This window comes from Pristiophorus japonicus, chromosome 12 (assembly GCF_044704955.1).
Source record: "Pristiophorus japonicus isolate sPriJap1 chromosome 12, sPriJap1.hap1, whole genome shotgun sequence".
Taxonomy (NCBI): Eukaryota; Metazoa; Chordata; class Chondrichthyes; family Pristiophoridae; genus Pristiophorus; species Pristiophorus japonicus.
The window spans coordinates 122,625,404-122,638,201 of record NC_091988.1 but is presented as its reverse complement, the minus strand read 5'-3'; the positions used below and the strand labels follow the sequence as shown (position 1 = coordinate 122,638,201).

The window sequence follows — 12,798 nt, the reverse complement described above, 5'->3', positions numbered from 1 at the left end:
TGAAGGGAATTCCCCCACGCTTCATTTGACGAGAAGTTCGAGCACAATGCCTGTAGTTGCTTTACATTACTAGTGGCATGAAACCTGCCTCACCAGCCATGGATCTGCCATCACCTCAATTTATGGACTGGATGACTCTGGTTGTTGGATTCTGGAGTTGGGGTAGGGTTGATAAAAATATCTATTTATTCAAGAACACGATAGTTATCATTATTCATTTTTGACTTTCTCCAGCGCCTCATTGTTGGTTTTAATTCTCTATGTGTCCGCCGTGGCTCAGTGGGTAGCACCCTCACCCCTGAGTCAGAAGGTGGTGGGTTTAAGTCCCGTTTTAGAGATTTGAGCACACATATCTAAAGTGACACTCCAGTGCAATGCTGAGGGAGTGCTGCACCATCAGAGATGCCATCTTTCAGATGATTAAACCAAGACCCGTCTGACCTCGCAGATGGACGTAAAAGATCTCATGGCAGAAGTAGGGGACTTCTCCGCGGTGTCCTGGCCAATATTTATTCCTCAATCAACATAACAAAAACAGGTTATTTGGTTGTTATCACATTGCTATTTGTGGGAGCGTGCTGTGCTCAAATTCGATGCCGCTTTTCCGACATGACAATAGTGCAACATTTCAAAACCAACTTAATTTGCTGCAAAACGTTTTGGGACGTCCTATGGTCGTGAAAGGTGCCACATAAATGCAAGTCTTCTTTTATTTCTATTATCGCATATTGTTGGGTTCTGTCTCTCGACAATCTCACTGTTGGGTTCTGTCTCTCGACAATCTCACTGTTGGCTTCTGTCTCTCTTCAATCTCACTATTGGGTTCTGTCTCTCTACAATCTCACTGTTGGTTTCTGTCTCTCTACAATCTCACTGTTGGGTTCTGTCTCTCCACAATCTCACCTTTGGGTTCTGTCTCTCCACAATCTCACTGTTGGGTTCTGTCTCTCGACAATCTCACTGTTGGGTTATGCCTCTCTACAATCTCACTGTTGGGTTATGCCTCTCTACAATCTCACTGTTGGGTTATGCCTCTCTCCAATCTCACTGTTGGGTTTTGTCTCTCTACAATCTCACTGTTGGGGTGTGTCTCTTTACAATCTCACTGTTGGGTTTTGTCTCTCTACAATCTCATTGTTGGGTTCTGTCTCTCTACAATCTCACTGTTGGGTTCTGTCTCTCTACAATCTCACTGTTAGGTTATGTCTGTCTATAATCTCACTGTTGGGTTCTGTCTCTCTACATTCTCACTGTTGGGTTCTGTCTCTCTACAATCTCACTGTTGGGTTATGCCTCTCTACAATCTCACTGTTGGGTTCTGTCTGTCTACAATTTCACTGTTGGGTTCTGTCTCTCGACAATCTCACTGTTGGGTTCTGTCTCTCTACAATCTCACTGTTGGCTTCTGTCTCTCGACAATCTCACTGTTGGGTTCTGTCTCTCGACAATCTCACTGTTGGGTTCTGTCTCTCGACAATCTCAGTGTTGGGTTATGTCTCTCGACAATCTCACATTGTTGAGTTCTGTCTCTCTACAATCTCACTGTTGGCTTCTGTCTCTCTGCAATCTCACTGTTGGGTTCTGTCTCTCTACAATCTCACTGTTGGGTTCTGTCTCTCTACAATCTCACTGATGGGTTTTGTCTCTCTGCAATCTCACTGATGGGTTTTGTCTCTCTGCAATCTCACTGTTGGGTTTTGTCTCTCTGCAATCTCACTGTTGGGTTCTGTCTCTCGACAATCTCACTGTTGGGTTCTAACTCTCAACAATCTCACTGTTGGGTTTTGTCTCTCTACAATATCACTGTTGGGTTCTGTCTCTCTACAATCTCACTGTTGGGTTCTGTCTCTCTACAATCTCACTGTTGGGTTCTGTCTCTCTACAATCTCACTGTTCGCTTCTGTCTCTCTACAATCTCACTATTGGGTTCTGTCTCTCTACAATCTCACTGTTGGCTTCTGTCTCTCTACAATCTCACTGTTGGGTTCTGTCTCTCCACAATCTCACCTTTGGGTTCTGTCTCTCCACAATCTCACTGTTGGGTTCTGTCTCTCGACAATCTCACTGTTGGGTTATGCCTCTCTACAATCTCACTGTTGGGTTATGCCTCTCTACAATCTCACTGTTGGGTTCTGTCTCTCTACAATCTCACTGTTCGCTTCTGTCTCTCTACAATCTCACTATTGGGTTCTGTCTCTCGACAATCTCACTGTTGGGTTCTGTCTCTCCACAATCTCACCTTTGGGTTCTGTCTCTCCACAATCTCACTGTTGGGTTCTGTCTCTCGACAATCTCACTGTTGGGTTATGCCTCTCTACAATCTCACTGTTGGGTTATGCCTCTCTACAATCTCACTGTTGGGTTATGTCGATCTACAATCTCACTGTTGGGTTATGCCTCTCTCCAATCTCACTGTTGGGTTTTGTCTCTCTCCAATCTCACTGTTGGGGTGTGTCTCTTTACAATCTCACTGTTGGGTTTTGTCTCTCTACAATCTCACTGTTGGGTTTTGTCTCTCTACAATCTCACTGTTGGGTTCTGTCTCTCTACAATCTCACTGTTAGGTTATGTCTGTCTATAATCTCACTGTTGGGTTCTGTCTCTCTACATTCTCACTGTTGGGTTATCTCTCTCTACAATCTCACTGTTGGGGTGTGTCTGTCTACAATCTCACTGTTGGGTTCTGTCTCTCTACAATCTCATTGTTGGGTTCTGTCTCTCTACAATCTCACTGTTGGGTTCTGTCTGTCTACAATTTCACTGTTGGGTTTTGTCTCTCTACAATCTCACTGTTGGGTTCTGTCTCTCTACAATCTCACTGTTAGGTTATGTCTGTCTATAATCTCACTGTTGGGTTCTGTCTCTCTACATTCTCACTGTTGGGTTCTGTCTCTCTACAATCTCACTGTTGGGTTCTGTCTGTCTACAATTTCACTGTTGGGTTCTGTCTCTCGACAATCTCACTGTTGGGTTCTGTCTCTCTACAATCTCACTGTTGGCTTCTGTCTCTCGACAATCTCACTGTTGGGTTCTGTCTCTCGACAATCGCACTGTTGGGTTCTGTCTCTCGACAATCTCAGTGTTGGGTTATGTCTCTCGACAATCTCACATTGTTGAGTTCTGTCTCTCTACAATCTCACTGTTGGCTTCTGTCTCTCTGCAATCTCACTGTTGGGTTCTGTCTCTCTACAATCTCACTGTTGGGTTCTGTCTCTCTACAATCTCACTGATGGGTTTTGTCTCTCTGCAATCTCACTGATGGGTTTTGTCTCTCTGCAATCTCACTGTTGGGTTTTGTCTCTCTGCAATCTCACTGTTGGGTTCTGTCTCTCGACAATCTCACTGTTGGGTTCTGTCTCTCGACAATCTCACTGTTGGGTTCTGTCTCTCTACAATCTCACTGTTCGCTTCTGTCTCTCTACAATCTCACTGTTGGGTTTTGTCTCTCTACAATATCACTGTTGGGTTCTGTCTGTCTTCAATCTCACTGTTGGCTTCTGTCTCTCTACAATCTCACTGTTTGCATCTGTCTCTCTACAATCTCACAGTTGGGTTTTGTCGCTCTACAATCTCACTGTTGGCTTCTGTCTCTCTGCAATCTCACTGTTGGGTTCTGTCTCTCTACAATCTCACTGTTGGGTTCTGTCTCTGTACAATCTCACTGTTGGGTTCTGTCTGTCTACAATCTCACTGTTGGCTTCTGTCTCTCGACCATCTCACTGTTGGGTTCTGTCTCTCGACAATCTCACTGCTGGGTTTTGTCTCTCGACCATCTCACTGTTGGCTTCTGTCTCTCTACAATCTCACTGTTTGCATCTGTCTCTCTACAATCTCACTGTTTGCATCTGTCTCTCTGCAATCTCACTGTTGGGTTCTGTCTCTCTACAATCTCACTGTTGGGTTCTGTCTCTGTACAATCTCACTGTTGGGTTCTGTCTGTCTACAATCTCACTGTTGGCTTCTGTCTCTCGACCATCTCACTGTTGTGTTTTGTCTCTCTACAATCTCACCGTTGGGTTTTGTCTCTCAAAAACTCACTGTTGGGTTCTGTCGCTCTACATTCTCACTGTTGTGTTTTCTCTCTCTACAATCTCACTGTTGGATTGTGTCTCTCTACAATCTCACTGTTGGGTTCTGTCTCTCGACAATCTCAACGTTGGGTTCTGTCTCTCGACAATCTCACTGTTGGGTTCTATCTCTCCACAATCTCACTGTTGGGTTCTGTCTCTCCACAATCTCACTGTTGGATTCTGTCTCTCGACAATCTCACTGTTGGGTTTTGTCTCTCTACAATCTCACTGTTGGGTTCTGTCTCTCGACAATCTCACTGTTTGCATCTGTCTCTCTACAATCTCACAGTTGGGTTTTGTCGCTCTACAATCTCACTGTTGGCTTCTGTCTCTCTGCAATCTCACTGTTGGCTTCTGTCTCTCGACAATCTCACTGTTGGGTTCTGTCTCTCGACAATCTCACTGTTGGTTTCTGTCTGTCTGCAATCTCACTGTTGGGTTCTGTCTCTCTACAATCTCACTATTGTGTTTTGTCTCTCTACAATCTCACCGTTGGGTTTTGTCTCTCAAAAATCTCACTGTTGGGTTCTGTCGCTCTACATTCTCACTGTTGTGTTTTCTCTCTCTACAATCTCACTGTTGGATTGTGTCTCTCTACAATCTCACTGTTGGGTTCTGTCTCTCGACAATCTCAACGTTGGGTTCTGTCTCTCGACAATCTCACTGTTGGGTTCTGTCTGTCTGCAATCTCACTGTTGGGTTCTGTCTCTCCACAATCTCACTGTTGGCTTCTGTCTCTCTACAATCTCACTGTTGGGTTCTGTCTCTCCACAATCTCAACGTTGGATTCTGTCTGTCTACAATCTCACGGTTGGGTTCTGTCTCTCGACAATCTCACTGTTGGGTTCTGTCTCTCGACAATCTCACTGTTGGGTTCTGTCTCTCGACAATCTCACTGTTGGGTTCTGTATCTCGACAATCTCACTGTTGGATTCTGTCTCTCTACAATCTCACTGTTGGATTTTGTCCCTCTACAATATCACTATTGGGTTCTGTTTTGCTACAATCTCACTGTTGGGTTCTGTCTCTACAATCTCACTGTTGGGTTCTGTCTCTCTACAATCTCACTATTGTGTTCCGTCTCTCTACAATCTCACTGTTGGGTTATGTCAATCTACAATCTCACTGTTGGGTTATCTCTCTCTACAATCTCACTGTTGGGTTCTGCCTCTCTACAATCTCACTGTTGGGTTTTGTCTCTCTACAATCTCATTGTTGGGTTTTGTCTCTCTACAATCTCACATTCTTGGGTTCTGTCTCTCTACAATCTCACTGTTGGGTTCTGTCTCTCTCCAATCTCACTGTTGGATTCTGTCTGGCTACAATCTCACTGTTGGGGTGTGTCTTTCTACAATCTCACTGTTGGGGTGTGTCTGTCTACAATCTCACTGTTGGGTTCTGTCTCTCTACAATATCATTGTTGGGTTCTGTCTCTCTACAATCTCACTGTTGGGTTCTGTCTCTCGACAATCTCACTGTTGGGTTCTGTCTCTCGACAATCTCACTGTTGGCTTCTGTCTCTCGACAATCTCACTGTTGGCTTCTGTCTCTCGAAAATCTCACTGTTGGGTTCTGTCTCTCGACAATCTCACTGTTGGGTTCTGTCTCTCTACAATTTCACTGTTGGGTTTTGCCTGTCTACAATCTCACTGTTGGGTTCTGTCTCTCGACAATCTCACTGATGGGTTCTGTCTCTCGACAATCTCACTGTTGGGTTCTGTCTCTCGACAATCTCACTGTTGGGTTTTGTCTCTCTACAATATCACTGTTGGGTTCAGTCTCTCGACAATCTCACTGTTGGGTTCTGTCTCTCTACAATCTCACTGTTGGCTTCTGTCTCTCTACAATCTCACTGTTCGCTTCTGTCTCTCTACAATCTCACTGTTGGGTTTTGTCTCTCTACAATCTCACTGTTGGGTTCTGTCTGTCTTCAATCTCACAGTTGGGTTTTGTCTCTCTACAATCTCACTGTTGGCTTCTGTCTCTCTGCAATCTCACTGTTGGGTTCTGTCTCTCTACAATCTCACCGTTGGGTTCTGTCTTTCTACAATCTCACTGTTGGGTTCTGTCTATCTACAATCTCACTGTTGGGTTCTGTCTGTCTACAATCTCACTGTTGGGTTCTGTCTCTCGACAACCTCACTGTTGGGTTCTGTCTCTCGACAATCTCAATGCTGGGTTTTGTCTCTCGACAATCTCACTGCTGGGTTTTGTCTCTCGACAATCTCACTGTTGGTTTCTGTCTGTCTGCAATCTCACTGTTGGGTTCTGTCTCTCTACAATCTCACTATTGTGTTTTGTCTCTCTACAATCTCACCGTTGGGTTTTGTCTCTCTATAATCTCACTGTTGGGTTCTGTCGCTCTACATTCTCACTGTTGTGTTTTCTCTCTCTACAATCTCACTGTTGGATTGTGACTCTCTACAATCTCACTGTTGGGTTCTGTCTCTCGACAATCTCACTGTTGGGTTCTGTCTCTCGACAATCTCAACGTTGGGTTCTGTCTCTCGACAATCTCACTGTTGGGTTCTGTCTCTCGACAATCTCACTGTTGGATTCTGTCTCTCGACAATCTCACTGTTGGGTTTTGTCTCTCTACAATCTCACTGTTGGATTCTGTCTCTCGACAATCTCACTGTTGGGTTCTGTCTCTCCACAATCTCACTGTTGGGTTTTGTCTCTCTCCAATCTCACTGTTGGGTTCTGTCTGTCTGCAATCTCACGGTTGGGTTCTGTCTCTCGACAATCTCACTGTTGGATTCTGTCTCTCGACAATCTCACTGTTGGGTTTTGTCTCTCTACAATCTCACTGTTGGGTTCTGTCTGTCTGCAATCTCACGGTTGGGTTCTGTCTCTCGACAATCTCACTGTTGGGTTCTGTCTCTCGACAATCTCACTGTTGGGTTCTGTCTCTTGACAATCTCACTGTTGGGTTCTGTCTCTCGACAATCTCACTGTTGGGTTCTGTATCTCGACAATCTCACTGTTGGATTCTGTCTTTCTACAATCTCACTGTTGGATTTTGTCTCTCTACAATATCACTATTGGGTTCTGTTTTGCTACAATCTCACTGTTGGGTTATGTCTGTCTACAATCTCACTGTTGGGTTCTGTCTCTCTACATTCTCACTGTTGGGTTTTGTCTCTCTACAATCTCACTGTTGGGGTGTGTCTCTTTACAATCTCACTGTTGGGTTTTGTCTCTCTACAATCTCACTGTTGGGTTTTGTCTCTCTGCAATCTCACTGTTGGGTTCTGTCTCTCTACAATCTCACTGTTGGGTTCTGTCTGTCTACAATCTCACTGTTGGGTTCTGTCTCTCTACATTCTCACTGTTGGGTTATCTCTCTCTACAATCTCACTGTTGGGGTGTGTCTGTCTACAATCTCACTGTTGGGTTCTGTTTCTCTACAATCTCATTGTTGGGTTCTGTCTCTCTACAATCTCACTGTTGCGTTCTGTCTCTCGACAATCTCACTGTTGGCTTCTGTCTCTCGACAATCTCACTGTTGGCTTCTGTCTCTCGACAATCTCACTGTTGGGTTCTGTCTCTCGACAATCTCACTGATGGGTTCTGTCTCTCGACAATCTCACTGTTGGGTTTTGTCTCTCTACAATATCACTGTTGGGTTCAGTCTCTCGACAATCTCACTGTTGGGTTCTGTCTCTCTACAATCTCACTGTTGGCTTCTGTCTCTCTACAATCTCACTGTTCGCTTCTGTCTCTCTACAATCTCACTGTTGGGTTTTGTCTCTCTGCAATATCACTGTTGGGTTCTGTCTGTCTTCAATCTCACTGTTGGCTTCTGTCTCTCTACAATCTCACTGTTTGCATCTGTCTCTCTACAATCTCACAGTTGGGTTTTGTCTCTCTACAATCTCACTGTTGGCTTCTGTCTCTCTGCAATCTCACTGTTGGGTTCTGTCTCTCTACAATCTCACTGTTGGGTTCTGTCTTTCTACAATCTCACTGTTGGGTTCTGTCTATCTACAATCTCACTGTTGGGTTCTGTCCCTCGACAATCTCACTGTTGGGTTCTGTCTCTCGACAATCTCACTGTTGGGTTTTGTCTCTCGACAATCTCACTGTTGGCTTCTGTCTGTCTGCAATCTCACTGTTGGGTTCTGTCTCTCTACAATCTCACTATTGTGTTTTGTCTCTCTACAATCTCACCGTTGGGTTTTGTCTCTCTATAATCTCACTGTTGGGTTCTGTCGCTCTACATTCTCACTGTTGTGTTTTCTCTCTCTACAATCTCACTGTTGGATTGTGTCTCTCTACAATCTCACTGTTGGGTTCTGTCTCTCGACAATCTCACTGTTGGGTTCTGTCTCTCGACAATCTCAACGTTGGGTTCTGTCTCTCGACAATCTCACTGTTGGGTTCTGTCTCTCCACAATCTCACTGTTGGGTTCTGTCTCTCGACAATCTCACCGTTGGGTTCGGTCTCTCGACAATCTCACTGTTGGGTTTTGTCTCTCTACAATCTCACTGTTGGGTTCTGTCTGTCTGCAATCTCACTGTTGGGTTCTGTCTCTCTACAATCTCACTGTTGGCTTCTGTCTCTCTACAATCTCACTGTTGGGTTCTGTCTCTCCACAATCTCACCTTTGGGTTCTGGCTCTCTACAATCTCACTGTTGGGTTCTGTCTGTCTGCAATCTCACTGTTGGGTTCTGTCTCTCTACAATCTCATTGTTGGCTTCTGTCTCTCTACAATCTCACTGTTGGGTTCTGTCTCTCCACAATCTCACCTTTGGGTTCTGGCTCTCTACAATCTCACTGTTGGGTTCTGTCTCTCGACAATCTCACTGTTGGGTTCTGTCTCTCTACAATCTCACTGTTGGCTTCTGTCTCTCGACAATCTCACTGTTGGGTTCTGTCTCTCGACAATCTCACTGTTGGGTTCTGTCTCTCGACAATCTCACTGTTGGGTTCTGTCTCTCGACAATTTCACTGTTGGGTTTTGCCTGTCTACCATCTCACTGTTGGGTTCTGTCTCTCGACAATCTCACTGATGGGTTCTGTCTCTCGACAATCTCACTGTTGGGTTCTGTCTCTCGACAATCTCACTGTTGGGTTTTGTCTCTCTACAATATCACTGTTGGGTTCAGTCTCTCGACAATCTCACTGTTCGCTTCTGTCTCTCTACAATCTCACTGTTGGGTTTTGTCTCTCTGCAATATCACTGTTGGGTTCTGTCTGTCTTCAATCTCACTGTTGGCTTCTGTCTCTCTACAATCTCACTGTTTGCATCTGTCTCTCTACAATCTCACAGTTGGGTTTTGTCTCTCGACAATCTCACATTGTTGAGTTCTGTCTCCTTGCAATCTCACTGTTGGCTTCTGTCTCTCTACAATCTCACTGTTGGGTTCTGTCTCTCCACAATCTCACCTTTGGGTTCTGGCTCTCTACAATCTCACTGTTGGGTTATGCCTCTCTACAATCTCACTGTTGGGTTATGCCTCTCTACAATCTCACATTGTTGATTTCTGTCTGTCTGCAATCTCACTGTTGGCTTCTGTCTCTCTACAATCTCACTGTTGGGTTCTGTCTCTCCACAATCTCACCTTTGGGTTCTGTCTCTCTACAATTTCACTGTTGGGTTATGCCTCTCTCCAATCTCACTGTTGGGTTATGCCTCTCTACAATCTCACTGTTGGGTTATGTCGATCTACAATCTCACTGTTGGGTTTTGTCTCTCTACAATCTTACTGTTGGGGTGTGTCTCTTTACAATCTCACTGTTGGGTTTTGTCTCTCTACAATCTCACTGTTGGGTTTTGTCTCTCGACAATCTCACTGTTGGGTTCTGTGTCTCGACAATCTCACTGTTGGGTTATGTCTGTCTACAATCTCACTGTTGGGTTATGTCTCTCTACATTCTCACTGTTGGGTTATCTCTCTCTACAATCTCACTGTTGGGGTGTGTCTGTCTCCAATCTCACTGTTGGGTTCTGTCTCTCTACAATCTCATTGTTGGGTTCTGTCTCTCTACAATCTCACTGTTGGCTTCTGTCTCTCGACAATCTCACTGTTGGGTTCTGTCTCTCGACAATCTCATTGTTGGGTTATGCCTCTCGACAATCTCACATTTGGGTGATGTCGATCTACAATCTCACTGTTGGGTTATGCCTCTCTCCAATCTCACTGTTGGGTTTTGTCTCTCTACAATCTCACTGTTGGGGTGTGTCTCTTTACAATCTCACTGTTGGGTTTTGTCTCTCTACAATCTCACTGTTGGGTTTTGTCTCTCTACAATCTCACTGTTGGGTTCTGTCTCTCTACAATCTCACTGTTGGGTTCTGTCTCTCTACATTCTCACCGTTGGGTTATCTCTCTCTACAATCTCACTGTTGGGGTGTGTCTGTCTACAATCTCACTGTTGGGTTCTGTCTCTCTACAATCTCATTGTTGGGTTCTGTCTCTCTGCAATCTCACTGTTGGGTTCTGTCTCTCGACAATCTCACTGTTGGGTTCTGTCTCTCGACAATCTCACTGTTGGCTTCTGTCTCTCGACAATCTCACTGTTCGCTTCTGTCTCTCTACAATCTCACTGTTGGGTTTTGTCTCTCTGCAATTTCACTGTTGGGTTCTGTCTGTCTTCAATCTCACTGTTGGCTTCTGTCTCTCTACAATCTCACTGTTTGCATCTGTCTCTCTACAATCTCACAGTTGGGTTTTGTCTCTCTACAATCTCACTGTTGGCTTCTGTCTCTCTGCAATCTCACTGTTGGGTTCTGTCTCTCTACAATCTCACTGTTGGGTTCTGTCTTTCTACAATCTCACTGTTGGGTTCTGTCTATCTACAATCTCACTGTTGGGTTCTGTCCCTCGACAATCTCACTGTTGGGTTCTGTCTCTCGACAATCTCACTGTTGGGTTTTGTCTCTCGACAATCTCACTGTTGGCTTCTGTCTGTCTGCAATCTCACTGTTGGGTTCTGTCTCTCTACAATCTCACTGTTGGGTTTTGTCTCTCTGCAATTTCACTGTTGGGATCTGTCTGTCTTCAATCTCACTGTTGGCTTCTGTCTCTCTACAATCTCACTGTTTGCATCTGTCTCTCTACAATCTCACAGTTGGGTTTTGTCTCTCTACAATCTCACTGTTGGCTTCTGTCTCTCTGCAATCTCACTGTTGGGTTCTGTCTCTCTACAATCTCACTGTTGGGTTCTGTCTTTCTACAATCTCACTGTTGGGTTCTGTCTCTCGACAATCTCACTGTTGGGTTTTGTCTCTCGACAATCTCACTGTTGGCTTCTGTCTGTCTGCAATCTCACTGTTGGGTTCTGTCTCTCTACAATCTCACTATTGTGTTTTGTCTCTCTACAATCTCACCGTTGGGTTTTGTCTCTCTATAATCTCACTGTTGGGTTCTGTCGCTCTACATTCTCACTGTTGTGTTTTCTCTCTCTACAATCTCACTGTTGGATTGTGTCTCTCTACAATCTCACTGTTGGGTTCTGTCTCTCGACAATCTCAACGTTGGGTTCTGTCTCTCGACAATCTCATTGTTGGGTTCTGTCTCTCCACAATCTCACTGTTGGGTTCTGTCTCTCCACAATCTCACTGTTGGATTCTGTCTCTCGACAATCTCACTGTTGGGTTTTGTCTCTCTACATTCTCACTGTTGGGTTATCTCTCTCTACAATCTCACTGTTGGGGTGTGTCTGTCTCCAATCTCACTGTTGGGTTCTGTCTCTCTACAATCTCATTGTTGGGTTCTGTCTCTCTACAATCTCACTGTTGGCTTCTCTCTCTCTACAATCTCACTGTTGGGTTCTGTCTCTCTACAATCTCACTGTTGGGTTCTGTCTTTCTACAATCTCACTGTTGGGTTCTGTCTATCTACAATCTCACTGTTGGGTTCTGTCCCTCGACAATCTCACTGTTGGGTTCTGTCTCTCGACAATCTCACTGTTGGGTTTTGTCTCTCGACAATCTCACTGTTGGCTTCTGTCTGTCTGCAATCTCACTGTTGGGTTCTGTCTCTCTACAATCTCACTGTTGGGTTTTGTCTCTCTGCAATTTCACTGTTGGGATCTGTCTGTCTTCAATCTCACTGTTGGCTTCTGTCTCTCTACAATCTCACTGTTTGCATCTGTCTCTCTACAATCTCACAGTTGGGTTTTGTCTCTCTACAATCTCACTGTTGGCTTCTGTCTCTCTGCAATCTCACTGTTGGGTTCTGTCTCTCTACAATCTCACTGTTGGGTTCTGTCTTTCTACAATCTCACTGTTGGGTTCTGTCTCTCGACAATCTCACTGTTGGGTTTTGTCTCTCGACAATCTCACTGTTGGCTTCTGTCTGTCTGCAATCTCACTGTTGGGTTCTGTCTCTCTACAATCTCACTATTGTGTTTTGTCTCTCTACAATCTCACCGTTGGGTTTTGTCTCTCTATAATCTCACTGTTGGGTTCTGTCGCTCTACATTCTCACTGTTGTGTTTTCTCTCTCTACAATCTCACTGTTGGATTGTGTCTCTCTACAATCTCACTGTTGGGTTCTGTCTCTCGACAATCTCAACGTTGGGTTCTGTCTCTCGACAATCTCATTGTTGGGTTCTGTCTCTCCACAATCTCACTGTTGGGTTCTGTCTCTCCACAATCTCACTGTTGGATTCTGTCTCTCGACAATCTCACTGTTGGGTTTTGTCTCTCTACATTCTCACTGTTGGGTTATCTCTCTCTACAATCTCACTGTTGGGGTGTGTCTGTCTCCAATCTC

The 12,798-nt window shown here is 44.7% G+C and overlaps 1 protein-coding gene across 5 annotated transcripts in view; it reads right to left on the bottom strand.

Annotated features, from left to right (window-relative positions):
* Positions 1–12,798, bottom strand: part of pcif1 (phosphorylated CTD interacting factor 1) — a 408,646-nt gene that overhangs the window by 42,517 nt on the left and 353,331 nt on the right. The gene's annotated exons all lie outside the window — the stretch shown is intronic.